Raw genomic sequence first — 27,504 nt, forward strand, 5'->3', positions numbered from 1 at the left:
GACTTCAGCCTCCGCTTGACACTATGAGCTTAGCAAAGGACATGAGTGCATCACTTGTGCTGTGAAAGTTAAATTTGTGCAAGCTATAGAGGTATTTGCAGAAAGCGTGGAAGACTTGAGGAGGCAGTTTCAAGCCTCATTTTCCTCAACCATATCCTCCTCAATGAGAATATAGAGTCAGGGAACAATCACATTAGTCCCTGACTCTGAGCATTCACACACCCCTTTGTGATATCACTGGGACCTCAGCCTCATGGGATACACATTCTTAGAGACACCTGCCCAGAAACCAGGCTCATGTCTCATACATCATGCCTCACTCCCAAAACCTGAAGGCTCTGGTTTGAGGATTCCGAAAGCAAGGATAATCTAGGTGTGGGGAGATGATTTCCCTATGCTGTGTACTCTCCCAAGAACTTTATGTGCATTCATTCACTTACTCCACATAAAAACGCCCATGAGTTAAATATGGTGATTCCTATTCGGTCGATGACAAAGCAGAGGCTCAGAACATTAAATAACATGTCCTGTGTCAAGGGCCAGTGGTCAGGATGTGCATGTTGACCGGCTGGTTCCAAAGCCCATGTTCTCTCCACTGTGCAGGCAGCACAGGACAGGGCGGGACAGCCTGGGCTCTAGAGTTAGGCTGTGTGCGTAGAATACAGAACCCACCCCCTACTAGTTATGTGACCTTGGGCCTATTTTCTACTGCTTGATAACTCAATTTCCTGAGTAAAATGGGGGAAATATTAGTACCTACCTCAAAGTATTATAGGAAGAAACAAGGGAGACACTTGGAACACCCTGTCAAGGTCACGTAAATGGGAGCCACTATGGTTATCATCACATAGGATTGTATTGATACAATATTTTCTAAGCAAAAATTGAACAAATAGTCTGACAAGTCAAAGTAAATTGAGGGCTTGGGCTGGGTGACAGCCCAGAATATCAGCCTCCATCATGACTGTAAAAATTACGACCACACCTGTAGTTTAGACACCAGTGACTGGCATTTTCCTCCCACTTGTGACACATTTCAAATATTCACTTTTTAAGCCACAGAAAAGCATCAGGATAATAACTCGAAGATTTCTTCTCCCTTACAATATCCTCCAAATCCCTTCCCTCATCAGTATGCTGGTAGGCACATCTATTTAATATGGATTCTTTCTCATTTCTCCACCTAGTGCTTCTCCTCCATGCTCTGACTGATTATTCCTGTGTTTTCATTAAGAACACTTTCCATTTGCCAATCCAGAAACACAACTCCTCAATGTGATGGCATCATTTCCTGCAGAGAGAAGCCCTCCCATGTGCAGCCAATTGCAAGGCCAGATTCAAACAAGAATAAACTTCCAACCTTTTTTCCTCAAACATAAATGGAAAGGTCAAAAGCTAACCCTAGAGACAGCTTCCTACCCACTTCTACATGTAAATTCCAAAGATCTTTATAGTGTCCAGCAGGAGGATTTCCCCCCTATTTTTGTTTTATTCCTCTCATGCTCTAGTTCAATAAAAATAATTCTAGCAGCTTAATAAAAGTCTCTTGAATGTCTTGCAAGAATGACATTAGAGTCTGAGTCTGGGAAAGCATGGTGTGATGAATGGTCTTATTAGCATCTATTATTTTGGCATAGAGAAATCTAAAACTATCTGATAGACTTTTATTAAGTATCCACAATGAGCCCTGGATTACAATAGAGGATGAGTAAGGCTCAGTCCAGGCCTTTGAGAAGCTCAAATGGAGACATTCTGGGGTAGTAGACACTTTCAATACCCTTGAAGACTGCTGCATGAGACAGAGATTGAAAACTGTAGGAGACAAAAGAGAGCCACTCACCATGCCAGGAAAAGAAGAAGTGCTTCACAAAAGTGGCAGTCTTTTTGACAAGCTGATCTTGGAACACAAGCAGAAGTTTGCTATAATAGATGTGGGGCACACTGGGGGAGGGGGGAAAACAGCAAACGCAGGAACAGAGAAAGTGTAATTACGCTAAGCAGAATATAGAATAAACTACATTTACATAAACAAGATGGTTTTCTTTGGAAAGACAATGGAGGTTCCAACACTGAGACATAATCATAAAACAGAAGAAGATCATTTCTTTAAATCAGAGCAATGGACTAGATTAGTGTTGCTCCAGGGTAATTTATAGACAGACTTTTAATGAGAAAAAATTTTTGGCAGATCCGTAATGTTGACTTAACACATTTTTATGTTTTGTGTAAATGTAAAACCGGGTATAACTTCTTGTAAGTATCGAACAGCTATAAAGTCATATTCACTAAGTGAATAGAAACCAAACCTAAAAGGTAATAAAATGCATTAATTTAAAATAACAAATAACATTGTTTGGCAGAAACTAAGGTCCTGTTCCCAACATGAATAGAGCATCGAGGGCTACATCTCAATTACTCTGGGGTTTGCTGTGGCTACACATCTGTTTGTTATGCAATCACTAACTTCTCTATCACTTGTCTTTTAAAATTACTGGAAACTTTCATTTATGTAGCACACCTGATAGTATTTAATCTTAACTTTACAAAATGTGTAATTCGTCTATTAAACCTGATTCTTTCAGTCATCTGTTAGAGGATGTGATTTTCGTGACATCGAAGAGTTCATTAATTTAAAACCTTTAGAAACAAAGGTTTCTAACGAAGGTTTCTAGACACTATGGAAGTGTCTAGTAATAGAAAATTATCAATGGAAAGTAAGTCTAGTGTTTATTACTGACAAAGAATTTAGTGTGAGTGCAAAGAGGACCAGGTCGGAAGTCTTCATGCTGACATTAGGACCTGTCAACCTACTCACAGTCAGACAAGCCAACGTGCAAGTTCTCTTTGGGTGATTCCCTTAACCAGCATAAACACAGCCCCAGAATCACATGGCTCCAAGTCCTCATTCAGAGGTCCCACATATTACAACAGAATTATATCATCAACAAAATGAGAATACAGAATTTAAAATTCACAAAGAACTTGTAAATTATGTTTATAGACCCTAAGAGTTGACTGAATGCAGTTTAAGAAAATAATCTTAAAAATTCTTTCCAATTCTGAAGTTCTCCCATTATTCTAAAAGTTAGAAATGAAAAAATACAACCCAGACAACTCAGTCCTTATGAAAACTATCAGGTTATCCAAATTTGCCTTATCTGCTTCTGCCCTCTCTTTCATGCCCGTATCTTTCTCATTCCCCCAAAAGCCCAAAATTCTCAAAAAAATCTGCCCTTGCAAAAAAATAAGATCTTGGCCCCTCATTTGTGAATGCAGATTTAATCATCACTGCTTCTTCCAAAAGTAATGTACATTTAGCTTGAACTCTGGGTTTAAGTGTTTCTTTTTTCCTCCCTTTTATTTTGAAGCCCCCATGCAGGTATTTTGGATATAGATTAGTAAGTCCAAGGGAAAAGTGTTTGGTGAGGGAAAAAAGGGAGGCTCAGGGACATACCAGGGAGGTGGCAAGCCCTGGGGACATTTCAACACTGAACATCTGGAGCCTGAGTCACATGAGTGATGACAGCGAAAGTTGCACAATTATAAACTGGGCAGATTTGAAAATTGATCCTGAATCAAACCACCACTAATTTTCCTGGTCCCCTCTGGCAATCATTTTTGCAAACTGTTCGGGGCTTTTAAAAATGAAAATAATGAACCTCTGGTAACACCCCTCTCTTCCTCTCCCCTCTCCATCAGTTTCCCAATCCCTCTTTGTAGAAATCTTCTGTTTGGCTATCTATATTCAAATTACACTTTTCAAGCTGTTCTCTCAATAAGTTCAGGAAGAGTTGATTTCCCCCCACAATTGCTGCTAAACTGTAATTGCTTGCTATATCTTTTGCCCCCTTTTAAAATAAGTGGTGTTAGATTTGCCACTTTGGCTAATCCTCAGGAATCTGACCTGTCATTATACAAACTTCTAAAAATATCAGCTTGCACTTCACAGTTTCCGTTTTGGTTTTATGTAATTCCTCTCCAATGTGTTTTATTTGAACCTGCTAACCTGCTTTGAAGGAAAAAAAAAACTGCTAGCTGGCATTGCCTGTCATCTGCTGTGTTTGCTTCCTTCTCAAAAGGCCTCAAATGAGAATACTGGTCTCTGGGTAGTTGAATAAAAATGAGAAGAATGAAATAGAGAAAAAAACTTATTGACACACACAGTTCCCTTTGGTCTCCCCTAAAACTGCAGCAGGAAACACATTTCTTCTCTGAACTAAGGCATTCTGAAGGGCCACACTAATAGATAGAATCCAGCATTCAGCACCTATCAATCAAACACCTGCTAAGTGCCAAGCCCTGCGTGAATTGTGGGTGATGAGCAAAAGGTGGCTAATGGAGGAAAAGAGAAATTGTTGGTGGGGTGAGGGGTAGGTGGGAATTAAAGTACTGGAAACAGGGATCTGAAATCATGCTAGGCAAGTAGAAGGACATCTCTTATGTGAAGAAACAGACTGTCCACAGTAGGGAAAAAGGCACATCCCTTCCAACTGTGGATTTGCTTCTGTGAGAGTAGGGTCAAAACCAGAGGAGGAAGTCTACATGAGACAAGAGTCGGCCATCTCCCTTCCACATATATATTACGCATGGTTCTCCATAGCCTCTTCCTGATCTCAACTGTGATAGGGCGGGAAATGGGAATAACTCCATTCTGTCCTGAAGAAGCTCAGTGAGGACCCCGTGGCTAGAATCTGCTTCTCAAAAAGCACTGTGAGGGCCAGGCTTCAGACCTGTAAGACAAATCCCCATGTAGACTAATCCACTGCACCTCTACTGAGCTCTGCATCTCCCAGAACTGGGCTCTGAAGATGCACGTTGGACCCTCAGACTCCCCTGGCCTAGTTTAAGTTCACACTGCAGGCTCTGGGCTACCTTAATGAATGGGACCACTGTGCCTCTGTGGCCTATGCCATGCCTAAAGACACTATTACACCTCACCAAGTGTCATCACTCAGCATTCAGGGTCAGCCCTCAGAGCCCTGCCCTGGTGGCCAAAGTTCCAAGCTGCAGGCCTTGCCTCTGCTGCCTCCTTCTCCAGGTCCAACCTTCTCAGTGAACCTGCCCAGGTTGGGTTGTCCACATCATGAAAAGGGTCCAGTGGTTTTCTCTTTTATATTCAGTTCAATAGAGTTTCTGATGCCCTCACTTTGGGAAGGAAAAAGTATTTCTGAAAATGTCAACATGGACAAGGACTGGACAGCTTGAATATAAAAATATGGTGAATACTGGCATTATAACCAATTTTACAGAAATATAGATCACCAGAGAGCACTATAAAGTGTTGTATACCAACAAAATGAATAACATAGCTTAACTGAACAAATTCCTAGAAACATCCAACCCAGAAAGACTGAATCATAGAGAAAAAAAATCTGAATAAATCTGTAATCAGGAAAGAGATTAAATAAGTAACCAAAAACCTCCCAAAAAAGAAAATCCCAGAACTAAATGGCGTCATTGGTGAATTCTACTAATTATTCAGAGAAGAATTAACACCAACCCTCCTTAAACTCTTCCAAAGAGGAGGAAACACTCAAACTCATTCTGGAGCCCAATACACTGACACCAAGCCCAGACAAAAACAGTACAAAAAGAGAAGACAACAGAACAATATTCCTTATAAATATAGGTGCAAAAATTCTCAACAAAATGAGTGAACACTGCATTAAAAGTATTATACACAATAAGTGAAATTTATTCCTAGAATGCAAGGATGGTTCAACATACAAAAATCGACCCATGTAATATACCACATTAACAAAAGGAAGGAAAAAAGACATCATTATCTCAACTGATGCAGACAAAGCATTTGATAAAATTCAACACCCTTTTATGATAAAAACACTCAACAACTAGAAATACAGAAAAACTACTTCAACATAACAAGGTTGTATATAAAAAGTCCACAGATGACATTAAAGTCAATGGTGAAAAGCTGTAAGTTTTCCTTCTAAGAATGGATACAAGGCAAGTATGTTCACTTTTGCCACTTTTATTCAACGTAGTACTAGAAGCCCCAGTCCGAGCAATTAGTCAAAAAGATTAAATTAAAGGAATCAAAACTGGAATGAAATAAGTAAAATTATTTCTATTCTCAGGCAAAATGATCTTGTATGTAGAAACACTAAGGATTCCATACTAAAACAACAACAACAACAAAACCTATTAGTAAACAAATTTAGTGAAGTTGTAGGATTAAATTAACCCACAAAAATCAGCTGTGTTTCTATACACTAACAGTGAACAATCCAGAAAAGAAATCAAGGAAACAATTCAATTTACAATAGCATCAAAAATAATAAAACACTTAAGAATAAATTGAACCAAGAAAGAGAAAGACTTGGTAAGTAGGAACTATAAAACATTTGTGAAAAAATTAAAGGCACAAATAAATGGAAAGATACTGTGTGTTCATGAACTGAAATACTTACTATTATTAAGACATCAATACTATGCAAAGACAGTTATAGATTCACTGCAATCTCTATCAAAATTCCAAAATCATTATTTGCAGAAAGATTCATTCTGAAGTTCATATTGAATCTCAAGAGATCCTGAATAGATAAACAATCTTGAAAAAGAACAAAGTTGGAAATCTCGTATTTCCTGATTTTGGATTTTATTATAAAGCCATAGTAATCAAAACAGTTTGGTGCTGGCATAAAGACCAATATATAGAAAAATGGAATAAAACAGACAGCTCAGAAATAAACCCTCCCATATCTGGTCAAACAATTTTCAACAAGGTTGAAACAAGGTTGCCCAGACCACAGGGAAAGAACATTTTCAACAAATGGTGTTGGGAAAACTGGATATCCACATGCAAAAGAATGAAGTTGGAAACTTTGCCTTATACCATATATAAAAATGAATTCAAACATGTCAAATACCTAAGTGTAAGAGCTCAAACTATAAAACTTTTAGAATAAAACAAGAGGAATAGCTTTATAACATTGGATTTGGCAATGATCTCTTGGATATGATACTAAAAGTGAAGAAAACAAAAGAAAAAATAGATAAATTGGACTAATTAAAAAAATTCTGTGCATCAAAAGATACAATCAACAGTGATTGAGAGAAATTGAATGAAAAAAATAATTGCAAATCTTTGTCTGATAAAGGGTTTATATCCCCAATACACACACACAACTCATGAACTCAATAATAAAGAGAACAATATCAAAAGCACAGTGAGATACCACTTCACACTCATCAGGATGGCCCTGCTTTTTAAAGATAAAAAACAAAAAACAATAAAACTCAGAAAACAAGTATTGTTGGATAAATTGGAACACTTGCACACCGCTTGTGGGGATGTAAAATGGCAAGGAAATCCAGCTTCTCGCATCCCATCTGGGTGAATGCTGTGCTCAGGGACCTATGAGTTTTCTCTGGAGACGTCAGATCAATGGACCATGGACTTTTCTTACTCAAGAGAGCTGTATCTGGACTCCCTAAAGTTGAGCACATATGAAAAAGTATGGAGGGCTGTCTGCTTCTTATCTTGAGATTTTTTTATGTGTGATTTTTTCATTGCATTTTAGGTTTTGGGTTACATGTGAAGAACATGCAAGATAGTTGCATAGGTACACATGTGGCAGTGTGATTTGCTGCCTTCCTCCCCTTCACCTATATCTGGCATTTCTCCCATGCTATCTCTCCCCTACTCCCCACCCCCTGCTGTCCCTCCCCTATTCCCCCCAACAGACCCACATTCCATGTTCATGGTTAGGAAGAATCAATATCGTGAAAATGGCCATACTGCCCAAAGTAATTTACAGATTCAATGCTATTTCCATCAAGCTACCAATGACCTTCTTCACAGGACTGGAAAAAACCACCTTAAACTTCATATGGAACCAAAAGAGAGCCCGCATAGCCAAGTCAATTCTAAGCAAAAAGAACACAGTGAGAGGCATCACACTACCGGACTTCAAACTGTACTACAAGGCTACAGTAATCAAAACAGCAAGGTACTGGTACCAAAACAGAGATATAGACCAATGGAACAGAACAGAGGCCTCAGAGGCAACACAACATATCTACAACCATCCGATCTTTGACAAACCTGACAAAAACAAGCAATGGGGAAAGGATTCCCTGTTTAATAAATGGTGTTGGGAAAACTGGCTAGCCATGTGCAGAAAGCAGAAACTGGACCCCTTCCTGACACCTTACCCTAAAATTAACTCCAGATAGATTAAAGATCTTATGATTTTTAAGGCAGAAAGTTCTTGCGAGCCATCAGCGCATTAAGGCAATGTGGTGTTGTATGCCCAAGAAGAACATGGAGCAAATTCCTCTTGTTCCTAGTTTTCAGAGGGCCTTGGAGAGTGAGGAAGAGCACCCAATGGTACCTGTATCTCCAGGTGAAGAACATCCCTCACCCCCAAAAAATTTTGCTGTTCACCAACATAGAGAACACAGTTTTCAGCAGAAGCCCATCACAGGAGACAGACAGAGACTGAAGCAGGGGGAGATAAGAGATACCACTACACATGGCTGAGAGCAGGCATTTCTGCTTCCTCCATCCTCCTCCCATCCCCAGCTTCAGAGGAAATGCACCAGAGGCATTTCTGGGACATTCAATACAGGGTATCTGAGAGCATAACGCAGGGAAAAAATAGAATCATTTTTCTGTGTCCCCTTGGGCTGTTGAATTTATGTAGTGCATCATTACCCTAAGATGCATAGTGTGCTATGAGACTCATTGTGGGGGTGACTTGGGGGTTCTAGGAAGGTGGACAGAAGGCATTGGAGGGAGATGGTGATGATGCATCCCCAGGAGGACTTGGCTCAGTCCGTCTGGATGGGTTCATCAAAGACCCTCTTTGTTCAGACCCTGATGCCTTGAGCTGAGTGGGTTGGAAGCTGGACATATGGGTTGCACCCCTCATTCTCTCTGCATGGGACTTCTCTATACCCTGTGCAGAGGCATAAGGCTGACTACTCTTACCCCAGGACCATGGCTCCTCAGTCTTAAGCACTCTGCACAGTAAGCAGTATTTTCCCCTCTCTCAGTTTCTCTCTCCCTGCCATGTCCCAAAAACCAGGGTTACTCAGGAGTCATAACCCCTCCATATCCTCTCCTCTCTTCCAGCCCAAGCCAAATTTCTTCATTATATTCATGACTACACACAAACCCTAACTCTTGGAGCAGCAGAAGGGGCCCTCTTATATGTGCATGTTCCAAGAGCTGAAAAGGAATGCACAGGCGTCTTTTATTTTACAAAATATAGCACTCATGATAAAGGAGCAAATTACTTATTGGAATTGGGGAGAGCATGAGCTCATTTGAAAGAGACCTTGAAGAATAGCAGTAGTCATCATAGCAGTCGTAATAATAATATTGGTAGCTCTTCTTTACTGAGAGCTTAAATGTGGCAGGCATGGTACAAAATATTTTCAATATATGATCTCACTTCTCAAAACAATTCACTCCCCAACACAGACATCTACGCAAATGACTGCCAGGTATTTGTTTATAACACTCACATATATTCTTTCCCAGCCTCATATTAAGTATTTTAATGACTTTTTATTAATGGGGAAATTTAGACTTACAGTGACTGAATAAACAGGCCAGAATATCCAGTTGAACTAAATGATTTGTCCTCAATCACAAGGCATTCATGTACCATAGCATTTTGGCTGAAAAATGAAGTAATTTATGACCAAAACCTTAAATTTTACCATCTAAACCCCAAATTTAATATCACGAATTGAGGAAGACATTTCCACTTCTCTGCATAGCCAAAAAAAATCCTACAAAGTTTTCTAAAAGATTCTCTGGGAAAGGAATTTGCAATCATTTGATTCAATTTTGAATGAACATACAGTAGAATATATATGTCATATCAATCTGCATTATTCTTTCCATTTTTTAAGCATCCGTGTGTATTAAATCTTTTACTTTTTCAGAAATTGATAAGAAAAAAGTAACAAATGACAGTAGGGTTTACAAATTCCTATTTAGTCACAGCTTTCTCAAACTGAGAGTGTATTGTTCATTAGAGTAACTGAAAAGAGAAACATATTGCTATAATCCAGCTTGGGCACAAGGAGTCTTAAAAAGTTTGAGACTCTGACCCTTTATTTATTGGGCATTTTCACATCTCAATCAAGACCGTTGTGCCAATAAAACAGAATTGAGATTGAGAATATCCGCCCTGCCTATTTTATAGTGTGAATGGGTAATCACAATGAACTTTTTTTTAGTGCTTACTATGCGCAATGTATATATCTTAAATTCATTTGCTATTCAAAAAATCCTTTGAGGTAGGTACCACTGTTATTTCCATCTCAGAAACAAGAAGACTGAGGTTCTAAAAGGTTAGTTTGAACTATATAATTGATGGAGGCAAGATTTGAACCCAGATAGAAGGAGGCAAGATTTGAACCTAGGTAGGCTGGCTCCCCAGCCCAGGTTTCTAACCACTTTACCATAAAATATAATAGCATATATTTAAAAAATTAAGTTCTCATCCAGTCAGAGGATTAAACATCAGTTTAAGCGGCTTTCTTTATATCCAAAGGGGTTAAACATCTTTGTGATCAAATATTGCTTCATTGGAACTTGGGGTAACCACTAAACATGAGCTCCAAGGGCCCTCTGAAAAGTCAAAAGTATTGCACTAATGTTAGTATTACTATTTTATTGGCTTGAAATACCATGTTTTTAATAGTCCCTGAATAGATGATACTGATACTCCAAATCCAGGACTGAGTTTAGATTGTCCAAATGGCATTCAGCATGAAGTTCTTTAGGAATGCCTTTCATTATTTCTCCAAATGTTTCCAAAACTCAAAATCGTAGACTTTGTGATGTCAGTCAGAAAAATGTTAGAAGAGAAAAAAGGTTTTATAATTATTTCTACCCAAAACAATAATTCTCTGCCAAATCACATATCATTCTAGATTGAGGTTCTTATTAAATTTGGCCCTTCTTCAAATCAAATACATCCTTCAAGAATGAAGACTCACCAGTGATGGCATGCAAAGGAATGGAGCAAGTCTCCCAAGACCATTTCCAAAGACGAGCTCCAAAAGTGTGCTCTGTGTTCGGATCAAGATGGTAGCACTATCCAGCTTGCCTCAGTAAGTACCTGGAAGTATTCATACAAAAGTGTTATCTTCTGACATGTTTTCTTAAAAAGTAATTCATAGCACTTAACTTACACAGCTCATATATTTCCCCCCAAGTAGCCCATTCTATGTTAATATTTCAGAGTGGTGCCACCTTCTTGCACAAAACTTCAAACAATTAACAGAATGCTACATAGGACTCAGAGACAGAGCAGCAAGCTGACCTGGTGAACTCCCACGCCAACCCCACTCCCCGACATTTCATATCCCGAGCTACAGGACAGCTAATGGTGCTTGTGTTAGAAACGGGCAGGACAAAGGTCAGCAGTGAGGAATGTCTCTAGGACCCTACTTAGCCAGCTCCGTGAGGCTGATGCAGGAGGGCGTGATGATGAGAAAGTAAGACGGCAACTGTTTGAGCCCTGTTATCTGAGCCAATGTAAACATCGAACCACAAATACTTCCCCTTCCTCCTCCAGGATCCAAATGTCAATTGCTTCCAGCTTCAAAGTTCTGAGCCTGTACCACACCTCCCTTTGATTCCAGCTTGCTTGGAAAGAGAACAACATGCCTGACTCCATCTGTGTGGTAAAATTGAGTCTCTTTAGCTAAGTCATTAGGAGACACTGGGTGTGCCCCAAACTTGGATCCCTAAAATTTAATTCACCCTTGAGAAAATGCTGGCCCTCTATCAAACGACCACACAAACAACAGGTCAAACTCTGAAAAGGCCATCCTCTAGGTGGGTGGGACTCAACACAAATCGGGCCCAGTTCTGGAGCCCGAGTAGGAGGGCTGAAGGGGCCACAGTGCTGAACCTAGGAGTCAGTCACCTGGGAACTGGGTGAGGAACAAAAGGGATCACCAGCTTCCCTTCCCAAGCCTCGAATTCCTTTGACCGACAGTATCAGACAGTATTATACTTGCCCTATCTTTTCTTTAGTAAACTTATCCCCAGCCCTTCAGCTTAAAAGCCAGTTGAGCTCATGATCCATTATAACTAGTTTGCCAAATATTCAGCTCCCATTGAGTGCTTTTTTACATTGGTGTGGGTGTTCAGAAAAGTATTTGGGCCATTTTTTACGGAATTTTAAGGACTCTTTATTATCAGTGCTATAATGCTGAAGTCTAGCACTCGGGTTTGTTTTCAGTCTATGGTATCTCTTTTCCTATCCTACTCCAGAAAATATTGCCCTGTTCTCAGGTAGAAGATGACTATGATCCTCTTTAGGCAGGTGCCAGGTTTGGACAGTTCCTCCTGGTTTTTTTAGCAGCTTGCTCATAGTGGTGATGGAGAAGGAGGAACGAGGCGGGAGGTAGAGGTGGCAGCAGAGCCATTTAAATGAGCAGCGTTGGGCCAACTCTTGATTCTTCCCAGGGGCACCAGCCTCGTGGAGACTGAGCTGTTCACCTTTTCACCTTGCCCATCTCCCCACCACCCCAGTCCCAGCACAGCCTGTTTCCAACCCTGCCTTTCCTTCTACTGTTCTCATTTCCATAACAGGACTTTTTTTTTTTTTGTTCCAGCTCCCAGGCCATATTTTCATGATACATAATTTCCCTTGGGTTCATAGGTTGGAATTTGACCTTTGGTTTCATAGGGCTCTGGATCCTGGCAAGTAAGAGAACGCTGCTTGTGAGAGCAACTTAGTGAGAACTAGCCGTTGCCATGGTCAGCATTCCCAGCCCCCCCGCTGATCTGCATGTTAGCTCCATACACACTCAGTTTTGTTCATTTTCAGATGTGAGAAACTGTTTGACTACAGCCTACGTTTATAGAATTCCTAAGCAAACAGAGAGTAACATGAGAGGAAAGGATATAGGTTTTAGAGTCGGATAGGCTGGGCTCCCTCTTCTGTTTTAATCACCAATAGGCTGTATGTCATTGGGAAAACCAACACGTCTCATGGTCTTGATTTCCTCAGCTGTAAAATGGGAACGATAATAGTCCCTTAAGGAGCTCCTAACAAAAGACCTTTCTTCTGAAGAAAAAGTGACAGAGGTAACATATTGGACTTGCTCATGTTTCTTCAATGAAATCTGCTATGTTTTTTTTCTGCCTGTGGGTCCTCCCACATGTCACTCTTTGCCTAGAGCATTCTTCAGCTTGCTCCTAGGATAACTGACACTTTAGATAGTGTGGCTGGAGGAAGCATCTTTGATGATGTCATATTTGTGTCAAAACCTTGCAGAGAGCCAAAGGAAAGCTTCAAATAGCACAGTGCTTATGTATGGTTACGACGGCTTTAGTCTTCCCATCTCCTCTCATTTCCAAAGTTACTCAGGTCAGTACCTCCCCAATCCCAACCCTGCTACTTCCTTCACTGAGGTTATCACATACATTTATGATACATTAACTTCTTTTGTTGTAGCCTGGGATACATTCCAGCCTGGGATATAATCCAGCCTGGGCTCCCTTGACCTCCTAAGTAGTTTTTAAAAATTTGTATACAAGAAACTTCATTGCTTGTAAAGTTCTGTGGATTTTAGCAAAGGCAGGATGTCATGCATTCACTATGACAGCATCACACACGTCAGTTTCAGTGTCCTAAAGAATCCTCCATGCTTCACCGATTCAACTCTTTCCCAAGCCCTGGCAATCACTGAGGTTTACCATTGCTATAGTTCCGTCTTCACTACAATCTCATATAAACAAAACCATACAGTAGTCATCCTTTTCAAACTGGCTTCCTTCACTTAGCAGCATGTGATTCTGTAATTGCTTTTAACAGTTCACTTTAGGGTAACTAGATGTCAGCTAATGCTCTAGGCAGCTTGATTATAAATCCGCATTTGCCTGGTGTAGTCTGTGCGTACACCTATTATCCTTGCATCTTACTCATCATGGTATATTAGCACAAACAAAAGCGTCCCAATTTGGAAAATAAATTATATTGCCATCCTAGTTCTAGGTTATGAGACTATATCGATGAACAAGACAAAGTCTGCCATTAGGGAACTTATATTCCAATGGATATAGACGGTAAAGAAACAAACAAAAAAAAAACTCCATGTACTAGTATAAAGAGAAAAAAGAAAATATGAATTTAACTAAATAACCCAGAGGGTTACTTTAGATAGTGTGGTTGGAGGAAACATCTTTAAGGATGTCATATTTATATCAAAACTTTGCAGAGAGTCAGGCAAGAAATCTCCCAGGCAGAGGGTAAAGAAAATACCAAATATCTAAGACAGAAAAACTCGCCATGTTTAGAAAGAGAAAGAACTCAAGGGAGAAGAGAATAAGGTAAGTTTGGTCCAACAGGCCAGGTTAAGAAAATTTAGACTTTTTCCAAATTCACTGGGAAATCACAGAGGGTCTTAAGCTGGGGAATAACATGACACGATTCACATTCTAAAAAGATTTGCTGGCCACGCAAAGAAGACACTAAGCGAGGTGCACGTAGAAGCAGAGAGACCAATGGGAATCAACTGCCGTGGTCCAGACAAGAAGTGATGGTGGCTTGAACTTTCATAGTGGTGATGGGAATGGAGAGACGTGGTAGATTCAACAAGTATATTGTAGGTGCTCTGATGGATTGGATGTTGGGGTTAAAGAAGGGGTGATAAGAAATTTCTAGATCTTTAGCTTAGCAACTGTCTGGTAGGATCATTTACTGAGGTTGGGAGATTGAGAAGGAACCACTGAATGGGTGATAGTTCTTGGTTTGCTTCAGACATGTTAAGTTTGAAACATTTGTTACACATCCAGGTAGTGATATAAGCAGGCAAATATAGTCCTATGAGTTTGCAGTTCGGAAGAGGGTTTAGAGCTGAAGATGAACTGAGAATCCTCATTATGCATTATGGAAAGTGATGGGACTGGTTAAGCCTTCATAAGGAGAGAGTATTGATAGAAAAGAAGACACAGGAAGAAGCCCTGGAAACTCTAATATTTATTGGTCAAAAAGTCAGGAGCAGCCAGGAAAATTGGAGGAAAACAGGAGTTTGTTTAATCAAAACTAAGAAACGTGTTTTAAGAAAGATGGGCTGTCAACTCATGAATGTTGCCAAAAAGACAAGTACAGTGAGGTCTATTGGATTTGACAACATGGAAGCCATGAGTGCCGTTGACCAGGGCAGCTTTAGCAGAGTCATGGAGATGGAAGACAGAATAAAATGTGTTGAAGGTGAACTTGAAGAGGAAGCACAAATGGCTCACAGTTTAGCCGGACCGTAAATTCCATGATAGTGTAGATCATCTAGGTTTTAGTTTCTGCTGTAACCCAGTGCCTACAAATACTTGCCATTTAAGTACCTCCACACTCTCATTTTTCCAACGCCTATTGTGTGAGCTATTTATAAACAGGACATAAGCTAAAAGCAGCACTGAAAGAAAGAAATAACTATTAGAAAGGCCTATGAAGATTGCCTATTTTAGTTAGGCCACTTTTATGTTTCATTTTTTACAATTATCACCCAGGTGAAAGGAAATTGGCAGTCCCCCAAAATTTCTTCATCTTCTTTATGATCACTAGTGCCTCATTTATGGAAGTTTAGAGAATCATGGGTGTTCCTATTACATTACATTGAAGCATTCCCAGTTTAAGAGGGAAGCTGGCGATTTAAAATAATACATTTAGAGCAATAATTCTGATTTAAAATCCCAAATCATATTAGCAAAACCAAGAAGGAGGAGAGAAGGGAGAATTTACATGCCAAATTACTCACGTAAAGTGGGAGGAGGCAAGAAATAATGTTTCACACTTGATATTAACAATTAAGAAACTACAGAATAAAATGTATTTTTGGGTTGACTTCTGGGCCTCCTAAAAGTTATTGCCAAATGCTTCCTGGGCTAAGAAAGGAAAAGAAAGCAGACAGAGCATTAAGATCAGGAAAAGAATCAAACCACCAGCCAGCCAAAACCATACCATGCCCGGTCTCACCGCAGAGCATGAGTCCTAGACCACCAATAAAAGGCATGGTTCTGTGGGGCCTCTAGAGAGTCCTTTCAAAACCATTAAATGAAGAGTAAATTAAAGCAAGGAAAGAGTGAAAGACAAAAATACCCACCCTTTTAAAATGAGCCTAAAAATATAAGTTCGAAAGAAAGCAAAACACATGAAAAAAGCCAACAAAATTAACAATCAAAATGAGTTCACTACAGATAAAAATAAGAAAACAATTTAAAATAGGTCTCAAAATAAGTATTTTTAGAGTCTATAAAGAGATAAATGAAGAAATATCTACAAATAACAATAAAATTATGAACTAAAACAGACATGTAAAAAGAACAAGTGATTTTTTAAAAATTACAACTATTAAGTTGAAAAATATAGTTGATCTAATAAAATCAACAGAATAATAGGATAATAAACTGACTGGGCATAATTAAAGAGATAATTAGGGAATTTGAAGAAAATACAAAAATGTTTTCTTTTTACTGTACATAGAGAAATAGAGATATTTTTTAAAAAGGAAGCACTGTTAAATGTTGAGTAATATATTGAGAATTTCTAATGTCCATTAAGTGGGAGTTCTGAAAAAAGAGAATAAAGGTAAAAATAGAAAGGCAACGTTAAAGAAAACAGCTGAGAACTGTCCAGTATTGAAGAAAGACATAAGTCTTTTTATTTTAAGTATGCATAAATATTGAACAAAATAAAAACAATGAGACTAGAGAGCACAAAATAATTATAATACAAATGTCAAAAGTGGACCTTTGGAAGTCTTAGCCATGGTAATTAGGCAAAAGAAAAAAATAAAAGGCATCCAAACTGGAACAGAGGAAGTCAAATTGTCCCTATTTGCAGATGACATGATCTTACACACAGAAAACCCTAAGAGTGTCATCAAAAAACTTCTAGAACTGATTTTTAAAAATCAGTAAAGCTGCAGGATACAAAATCAACACACAAAAACCTGTAGCATTTTTATGGGCTATCAACATACTAGTTGAAAAAAAAGCAATTACATTTATAATAGCAACAAAAACAAAATACATAGGAATAAATGTAACCAAGGAGGTTAAATATCTTGCCAAAGAAAACTATAAAACACTGATAAAAACAACAAAAAGAAATGAAAAGACCTTCCATGTTCATGAACTGATATAATGATACTGTGAAAATAACCATACTACCAAAAGCAATCTGCATATTCAATGCTATCTCCATCAAAATATCAATGACATTCTTCACAGAAATAGAAAAACAATCCTAAAACACATATTGAACCATGAAAGACCTCAAATAGCTAAAGCAATCCTGAGCAAAAAGAACAAAACTGGAGGCACCACACTGTCTTAAAATACACTACAAAATTATGGTAACTCAAACAGCATTGTACTGGCATAAAAGCAGACACACAGACCAAATAGACCAGAATAGAGAACTCAGAATAAATTCACACAGTTATGGCCAACTAATTTTTGACAAAGATCTTAAGACTATTTATTGGGGAAAAGAGAGTGTATTCAGTGAATGGTGATGGGGAAATGGGATATCTGATATGGTTTGGCTGTGTCCCCACCTACATCTCATCTTGAACTGTAGTTCCCATCATCCCCACAGGTCATGGAAGGGACTTGGTTGTAGGTAATTGAATCATGGGGGCGGTTACTTCTGTGCTGTTCCTGTGACAGTAAGTTCTCATGAGATCTGATGGTTTTATAAGGGGCATTCCCCCTTTGCTCTACCCTTCACCTTGCTACTAGCATGTGAAGAAGGATGTGTTTGCTTTCCCTTTCAGCACGATTGTAAGCTTCCTGAGGTCTCACAGGTCATGCTGAACTGTGAGTCAATTTATACAGGTAATTTCCTGTATAAATTACCCAGTCTTGGGTATGTCTTTATTAGTAGCATGAGAATGGACTAATACAATATCCATACACAAGAATGAAACTAGTATATAAAAAAAATGTAAAATGAATTAGACTTAAATATAAGATCCTGAACTATGAAACTATTAGAAGATATTATAGGGGAAATGCTTCGGGACATAGGCATAGGCAAAGATTCTATGGATAAACCTGCAAAAGTACCCAAACAAAAGCGAAAATGACAAATGGTGAGGGTTTGTATCAAACTAAGAGGCTCCTGCAGGGCAAACGAGGCAATCAACAGAGTGAAGAGACAACCTAAAATGGGAGAAAGTATCTGCAAACTATACGTCCAACAAGGAATTAGTATTCAGAATATACAACGAACTTAACAGAAAAAAAAAAGTCTGATTTTTAAATGGGCAAATGAACTAAATAGACATCTCTCAGAAAAAAAAAAATACAACTGGCCAACCAGTATATGAACAAATGCTCAACATCATTAATCATCAGGGAAATGCAAATCAAAACCACAAGATATCATGTCATTTGTTAAAAACGCTATTATCAAAAAGACACACAAAAAAGGATAGCAAGGATATGGAGAAAGGGAAACTCTTACACACTATTGACAGGAATGCAAATTAGCACAGCCATGGTGTAAAACAGTATGGTGGGCTCTTAAAAATCTAAAAATAGAATTACCTTATGACCTAGCCAACCCAAAGAAAGGGATATCAGTGTGTTGAAGAGAGTATGTGTTTACTGCAGCTATAGGCAACAGCCAAGACATAGAACCACACTAAGTGCCCATTAAGAAAAAAATGGAAAAAGAAAATGTGGTATATATACACAATGGAATACTATTCCGCCATAAAAAAGAATGAAATTTTGTTATTCACAGCAACATGGATGAGCTTGGAGGACATTATATGTTCAGTGAAACAAGCCAGGCACAGAAAAATAAATACTGCACGTTCTTACTCTAATGTGGAAGCTAAAATAGCTGATCTCATAGCAGCAGGACGTATCACATGGAGAATAGCGAGAGGATGGTTAATCAATGCACAACTACAGCTGCATAGGAGGTAAAGGTTCCAGTGTTCTGCAGCACTGTAGGGTGAGTATAATCAACAACTTATTGTGTATTTTCAAACAGCTAAAACATTTTAAATATTCCCAAAGAAGTGATAAATGTTTGAGATGATGGATGTGCTAATTACTCTGATCTGATCACTACACACTGCATACATGTATCAAATGTACCGCATAAATATGTACAATTATTATGGGTCAATTAAAAATAATAAAAGCAAAAAAATATATAAAAGAGGAAGAGCTGACGATCGAAAATTATCCCTCTAACTGCAAATCCCTAGGCTGGGATTTACCAACACAGACTGAAGATAAGAATAAAGCCTGTCTTAGTCCGGGCGGGTTGCTCTAATGCAGTACCATAAACTGGGTAGCTTATAAACAACAGAAGTTTATTTCTTACAGTTCTTCAGGCTGGGAAATCTGGTGAGGGCCTGAGTTCTGGTTCATAGATGGAGCTCTTCTGTTGTATCTTCCATGGTGGAAAGGGCTGACTGGCTCTCTGGGGTCTCTTAGCATGGCACAAATCTGAATTATGATGTCTCTGTCTTCATTCATTAATCACCTTCCAAAGGCTCCACCCCTAATACCATCACCACGTAGGTTAAGCTTTCAGCATGTTAACATGGGGGTGACACATTTAGATCATATAGCTGATAGCCCGAACTTATGGACAGATACAGAAAAAGGAGAGGTTTTTTTCCTTATGGCATTTAAGTGATGCCCGTTATGTGAATGACATGCAATGTGAAACTGTAGGAAATACAATGGAAGTAGAGGACAAAGTCCCCACCCTTAAAATGTTTACAGTCTAGTTGGGGGAAAGACAATCATCCAACAAACTTTATAAAGACACAAACACATATCTGATCACATAGAACTACCTGACTGCATTCATCATGTTGACCATCTTTACCTTTCCAAAACACATACATGAATAATCTTTGCTCATGACAATTCAGTCAAGTAAGAAGAATCGATAATGTTCTCATTTCTTAAGTGGGGAAGTTTGATGGCTAGTCTATGTTATTCAGCAGGTTAATGAAGAGTTACAGTTACAACCAGCTATTCTGGGTCCTGGATACATTGAGGTAAATCACCACCCAGAGAATCACAGAGGAAGAATCTTCCAGTAGCTTCTCTTTTGTTCCTTACCAAGGGCTCCCCAGAACTCATTTTTAAAACAATATGGATTTTTGCTTCTGGTTATGTTGAAGTGGTTTGCAGCAGACCACTCTCTAGCCCAAAACAACTAGAAAAGCTAAATAAGAAAAGCAAAATAAAAGAATTCATTTCAAGGTATTGGAGAGCTGACAAAACAATGAGAACTGCAGAGGGGAGGAATATTTTAAAAAGGAGGAGAGCTCGGAGATGTCAACCAATAGATTGCATTTGTTTTTGTTTTTCCTGGGGGCATTACTGATTCTGAGCATGGGGAAAGAGACTGAGAATCTGGAATTTGCCTTCCAGAGGGAAGGCTACTGCCGGAGGACAGAAAAGCTATCAGAGACATTTGCAGTGAGAAGAGGGGCTGGTGAGGTGACTGAGAAAGAGTGGGCCAGAACACGGAGCTGGACACAGAGCCAATACATAGAGTTCAGTACCTTGGTTAAAAATCTAAAGCTGTGCCTGAGAAGGTTAAAAAACTAAGCTGGAAGCCTACAAAACAAAACCAAGCAAGCAAACAAACAAACAAAAAGGGAAAGGTTGTCCATAGTCACACCATGCTACAACACAAGGATTAGAGTTTAGGATCCATCTGGAAGCCAAGTAAACCAGAGACAGACTTCACCATATCAAAGGTGCAACTGGCCTGGAATTGGTTCAGGCCCTGATCTGATGGGGTGATCAGTTCCCACTCTGTCTGGCAGAGGTAAGATGAACTCTTTCAGAACAAAGTTAACATTACATGGATCCCCTACTGTGTGAATGTGTGTAAATGTGTACACATCAGAGTCTAGTATCCTATTTAAAAATTACTGGGTATGTCAAGAAACAGGATGATTAATAACAACAGAAAAAATAGGTAACCAACACATACCTACAGGGGATACAGATGTATTAGCACACAAGGATCTTCAATATGAGTATGATGCTAAAGACAATATAGGTAGATAAAATAGAAGATTATTTCACCAGAGTTGGAATCAATTAAAAATTTATATATATATACGTATATATATATATATATCACAGTTTCTTTATCTACTCATTGACTGATGGGCATTTCGGTTGGTTCCATGATTTTGCTAGTGTGAACTGTGCTGCTATAAACATACATGCGCAATTACCTTTTTTGAATAACGACTTCTCCTCTGTGTAGATACCCAGTAGTGGGATTGCTGGATCAAATGATAGTTCTACCTTTAGATCTTTAAGGAATATCCACACTGTTTTCCATAGTGGCTGTACATTCCTACCAGCAGCGTACAAGTGTTCCCTGTTCACCACATCCACACCGACATCTACTGTTTATTTATTTTGGCAGTTCTTGCAGGAGCAAGGTGGTATTGCATTGCGGTTTTGAGACGCATTTCCCTGATCACTAGTGATGCATTTATTCAAATGTTTGTTGGCCATTTGTATATCTTCTTTTGAGAACTGTCTATTCATGTCCTTAGCCCACTTTTGGATGGGATTTGTTTCTTACTGATTTGAATTGGTTGTAGATTCTAGATATTAGCCCTTTGTCGTATGTACAGACTGTGAAAATTTTCTCCCACTCTGTGGGTTTTCTGTTCACTCTGCTGACTGTTTCTTTTGCTGTGCAAAAGCTCTTTAGTTTAATTAGGTCCAAGCTGTTTATCTTTGTTTCCAATGCATTTGCTTTTGGGTTCCTGGTCATGAAATCTTTGCCTAAGCCAGTGTCTAGAAGGGTTTTTCCAGTGTAATCTTCAGGAGTTCTTATAGTTTCAAGTCAAAAGTTTAAATCCTTAAATCCTTAAACCTGAGTTGATTTTTATATAAGAGATGAAGATCCAGATTAATCCTCTTACATGTGGCTAGCCAATTATCTCAGCCCCATTTGTTGAAATGGATGTCCTTTCACCAGTTTTTGTTTGCTTTGTTGAAAATCAGTTGGCTCCAAGTATTTGGGTTTATTTCTAGGTTCTCCATTCTGTTCAATTGATCTATGTGCCTGTGTTTATACCAGTACAACACTGTCTTGGTGACTGTGGCCTTATGGTATAGTTTGAAATCAGGTAGTGTGATGCCTCTAGATTTGTTCTTTCTGCTTAGTCTTACTTTGGCTACACAGGGTTTTATTCGCTTCCACACGAATTTCAGAATTGTTTTTTCTCATCCTGTGAAGAGTGATGGTGGTATTTTAATGGGGATTGCATTGAATTTGTAGATTTCTTTTAGCAGTATGGTCCTTTTTACAATATTGATTCTACCCATCCATGAGTATGGAACATGTTTCCATTTATTTATGTTGTCCGATTTCTTTCAGCAGTGTCTTGTAGTTTTCCTTGTAGAGGTCTTTCAACCAACTCCTTGGTTAGATATATTGGTAAGTGTTTTTTTTGTTGTTTTTGGTTTTCTTGTTCGTTGCTTTGCAGATATTGTGAAAGGGGTTGAGCTCTTGATTTGATTCTCCATTTGGTTGTTGTTGGCATATAGAAGAGCTACTGATTTGTGTACATTAATCTTATATCCAGAAACTTTGCTTAATTCTTTTATCATTTTTAGGAGCTTTCTGGAAAAGTACTTAGGGGTTGCAAGGTAAATGAACCTATCAGCAGCAAACAGTGACAGTTTGAATTCCTCTTTCCCGATTTGGATGCCCTTTATTTGTTTCTCTTGTCTGCTCTGGCAAGGACTTCCAGTACAATGTTGAAGAGGAGTGGTGAGAGGAGGTATCCTTATCTTGTTCCAGTGCTCAGAGGGAATGCTTTCCACCTTTCCCCATTCAGTATTATGTTGGCCGTGGGTATGTCATCAATGGCTTTTATTATATTATGTCCCTTGTATGGTAATTTTGCTGAGAGTTTTCATTATAAAGCGATGCTGAATTTTGTTGAATCCCTTTCCTGCACCTATTGAGATGATTATGTGATTTTTCTTTTTAATTCTGTTTATGTGGCATACAACACTCATTTACTTATGTATGTTAAACCATCCCTGAAACCCTGGTATGAAACCCACTTGATCATGGTAGATTATCTTTTGGATATGTTGTTGGCTTTGGTTAGCTGGTATTTTGTTAAGGATTTTATCATCAATGTTTATCACGGATATCAGTGTGTAGTTTCCTTTTTTGGTTATGTCCTTTCCTGGTTTTGGTAATCAGGTGATGCTGGCTTCATAAAATGAATCAGGGAAGGTTCCTTCTTTCTCTTTCTTGTGGATTAGTGTCAAAAGGATTAGTCCCGATTCTTCTTTAAATGTCTGGTAGAATTCTGCTGTGACTCTGTCTGGCCCTGAACTTTTCTGGTTTTGGTAGTGGTGGTAATTTTTTAATTAACATTTCAGTCTTGCTGCCTGTTATTCGTCTGTTCAGGGTATCTAATTTTTCCTGATTTAAACTAGGAGCATTGTATTTTTCCAGGACTTTATCCATCTCTTCTAGGTTTCCTAGTTTACGTGTGCAAAGTTGTTCATAGTACCCTTGAATGATCTTTTGTATTTCAATGGTGTCAGTTATAGTATCTCCTGTTTCGTTTCTTCGTGAGATTATTTGGAGTTTCTTTTCTTGATTAATCTTGCTAATGGCCTATCAATTTCATTTATCTTTTCAAAGAAGCAGCTTTTTGTTTATCTTGTGTGTTTTCCTTTGTTTAGATTTCATTTAGTTCTGCTCTGATCTTGCTAATTTCTTTTCTTCAGCTGGGTTTGCGCTTGGTTTGCTCTTGTTTCTCTCGTTCCTTGAGGTGTGACCTTAGAATGTCAGTTTGTGCTCTTTCAATCTTTTTGGTGTAGGTGCTTAGGACTATGAACTTTCCTCTTAGCATCGCCTTTGCCGTATGCCAGAGGTTTTGAAACATTGTGTCGTTATTGTCATTCAGTTCAAAGAATTTTTGAATTTTCATCTTGCTTTCATTTTTGAGCCAATGCTCTTTCAGAAGCAGGTTATTTCATTTCCATGTATTTGCATGGTTCTGAAGGTTTCTTTTGCAGTTGATTTCCGGTTTTACTCCACTGTGGTCAAAGAGAGTACTTGATATAATTTCAATTTTCTTAAATTTATTGAGGCACATTTTATGGCCTATCATATGGTCTATCTTGGAGAAAGTTCCATGCACTGTTGAATAGAATGTGTATTCTGCTGTTGTTGGATTAAAAATTCTGTATATATCTGTTAAGTCCATTTGTTCCGAGACATAGTTTAAATCCACTGTTTCTTTGACAACTTTCTGTCTTGATGACCTGTCTAGTGCCATCAATGGCATACCAAAGTCCCCTAGTATTACTGTGTTGCTGTCTATCTCATTTCTTAGGTCTATTAGTACTTGTTTTATAAATTTGGGAAATCCAGTGTCAGGTGCATATATGTTCAGGGTTGTGAGATTTTCCTGTTGGACAAGGCCTTTTACCATTATGCAACGTCCCTCTATGTCTTTTAACTGCTGTTGATTTAAAATTTGTTTTGTCTACTATAAGAATAGATACCCCTACTCACTTTTGGTGCGCATTTGCATGAAATGCCTTTTTCCACCCCTTTAAATATATGTGAATCCTTGAGAGTCAGGTGAGTCATCTGAAGGCAGCAGATGGTTGGTGAGTTCTGATCCCTTCTGCGGTTCTATATTTTTTAAGTGGAGCGTTTAGGCCACTTACATTCAGCGTTAGTGTTGAAATGTGAGGTACCATTGCATTCATCATGCTCTTTGTTGCCTGCATACTTTGGTTTTTTGTTTCTGCTTGTTAACATGTATTTTTAACATAAATTGCATGTCCTGTGCAATTTGTGCTTTAAAGAGGTTGTGTTTTGATGTTTCCAAGATTTGTTTCAAGATTTAGAGCTCCTTTTTAGCAGTTCTAGTAGTGGGGGCTTGGTAATGACAAACTCTGTTAGCTTTTGTTTGTCTGAGACTGTATCTTTCCTTTATATATGATGCATAGTTTCATTGGACACGAAATTCTTGGCTGATAATTGTTTTGTTTGAGGAGGCTGAAGATAGGACCCTAATTCCTTCTAGCTTGTAGGGTTTCTGCTGAGAAATCTGCTGTTAATCTGATATGCTTTCCTTTATAGTTACGTGGTGCTTCTGTCATATAGCTCTTAAGATTCTTTCCTTCGTCTTAACTTTGGATAACTTGATGACAATGTATCTAGGTGAAAATATTTTTCAACGACATATTATTCAACAACGAACTTTGCAGGTGTTCTTTGTGCTTCTTGTATTTGGATGTCTAGGTTTCTAGCAAGGCCAGGGAAGTTTTCTTGATTATTCCCCTGAATATGTTTTCCAAGCTTTAAGGATTCTCTTCTTCCTCAGGAATACTAGTAATTTTTAAGTTTGGTCATTTAACATAATCCCAGACTTCCTGGAGCTTTGTTTATATTTGCTTATTCTTTGTTCTTTGTCATTGTTGGACTGGGTTAATTTGAAGACCTTGCCTTCGAGCTCTGAATTTCTCTCTTCTACTTGTTCCATTCTCTTCCTCTGACTTCCCAGAGCATTTTGCATTTCTAAATATGTGTCAAAGTTCCTTGAATTTTTTATTGTTTTCTTTTTAAGCCATCTATTTCCTTGAATATTTCTTCCTTCACTTATATCATTTTGGGGATTTCCTTACATTGGGCTTCACCTTTCTCTGGCCTCTCCCCCCATTTGCTTAATAACTAACATTTTGAGTTCTTTTTCAGGCAAACCAGGGATTTCTTCTTGGTTTGGATCCACTGCTAGTGAGAGTGTGATTTTGGCAGGGGTGCTGAAAAGCCTTGTTTTGTCATATTACCAGGGTTGTTTTTCTGGTTCCTTCTTGTTTCGGTAGCCTCTGTCAGAGGAAAGGTGTGGGGCCAAAGGCTGTTGTTCAGATTCTTTTGTCCCATAGGGTGTTATTTTGATGTAGTACTCTCCCCCTTTTCCTATGGATGTGGCTTCCTGTGAGCTGAACTACTACTGTGCTTGTTGTCTCTCTTCTTGAGTCTAGCCACCCAGCAAGTCTACCCAGCTGTGGGCTAGTACTGGGGGGTTGTCTGCACAGAGTCCTGTAATGTGAACTGGGCTCTCAGCCACAGATACCAGTACCTGTTCATTCCAGGGGAGGTGGTAGGGGTGTGCAATGGACTCTGTGAGGGTTCTCAGCTTTGGCAATTTAATGCTCTATTTTTGCACTGGTTGGCCTCCTTCCAGGAGGTGGTGCTCTACAGAAAGCATCCGCTGCAGTAGTATAGAGAGGGACTGACAGTGCATGGGGCTCTAGAACTCCCAAGATTATATGTCCTTTGTCTTCTGCTACCAGGGTGGATAGGCGAAGGACCATCATGTGGGTGTGGGGCTAGGTGTGTCTGAGCTCAGAACCTCCTTGGGCTGGTCTTGCTGCAGCTGCTGTGGGGGATGGGGATGAGAGTCCCAGGTCACTGGAGTTGTGTACCTAGGAGGATTATTTGCTGAGTCATGCATGTTGTCAGGGGAGCAAGGGAAAGGTGGTAGTCACAGGCCTCACCCAGCTGCCATGCAAACCGAAAGGTTGGTCTCACTCCAACCGTGACCCTGCAACCAGCCCCATGTCTGTTTCCAGACAGACGGTGTAATGGGCTTGAAAACTTGCCCAGGCTACCTGCCTCCCTAGCTGAGAAATAAAAGGGCTTCATTATTCCCTGGCCTGTGGAGTCTGCACAGTGGATTTCTGCCCTCACCCAAGTTCTGGCCAAGAGGCTTCTCACCGCATTCAAACTGTTACAAAGTTCAGCTAGAGAATTCCTTCTCCCTATGGAGTTTTGCCCACTGCTCCTCTTGTCACTCTCCCAATGGATCCCTGTGGTGCCAGTAGGAATGGCCTGCTAGGAGATGCAGTGAGCTCCCAGGGCTTTTCTTCTGCTTCACTGACCCCTGTATTTTGCTCATTTCTCTAAATTGACTCAGCTCCAGGTAAAGTCAGAAACTTCTTCTGCAAATGGACATTTAGCTTCTCCTGTGGGTATGTGTGCTCGGGAGAAGATGGTCTCCCCTTTCCACTTCCACAATTGGGGATCCCACAGTATTTGGAGTGTCTCCTGGGTCCTTCGGAGGGTATGTTGGATCCTCTAAGGACTGATGGTTTGTTCTTGCAGTGAATCTGGAGCTAAAATTCACAATGCAAGCTTTATCAAGCTGTTCTGTCTGGAGCTGCAATCTAGTCCTGCCTCCCATCCGCCATGATGATCAAATTCAAGATTTTTTTTGCCAAACATACTGTTTTGGCAAAAATATGTGTCAATAGGATCCCCATGTGTAACTGTTGGGAGTGCAAACTGATATATTCATTTTACAAAAGAATACGGCATTATCATGTAAAGAGATGTTCTTATACCCCACAACTCAGTAATTCTACTCCTAGGCATATACCCAAGAAAATCTTTAGTATGTGTGTCTCAAGAGATATGTACAAAAATGTCATAGCAGCACTAT

The 27,504-nt window shown here is 39.2% G+C and overlaps 1 long non-coding RNA gene across 2 annotated transcripts in view; it reads right to left on the reverse strand.

Moving 5' to 3' along the window:
- LOC108587996 (uncharacterized) overlaps positions 1 to 27,504 on the reverse strand; it is a 199,971-nt gene that overhangs the window by 50,417 nt on the left and 122,050 nt on the right. For both annotated transcript variants that reach the window (XR_008475887.2, XR_001906798.4), the window contains exon 2: positions 10,984 to 11,105. This is a non-coding gene — a long non-coding RNA (uncharacterized LOC108587996). The remainder of the gene's footprint in view (positions 1 to 10,983; positions 11,106 to 27,504) is intronic.

Source organism: Callithrix jacchus, chromosome 13 (assembly GCF_049354715.1).
Source record: "Callithrix jacchus isolate 240 chromosome 13, calJac240_pri, whole genome shotgun sequence".
Lineage (NCBI taxonomy): Eukaryota > Metazoa > Chordata > Mammalia > Primates > Cebidae > Callithrix > Callithrix jacchus.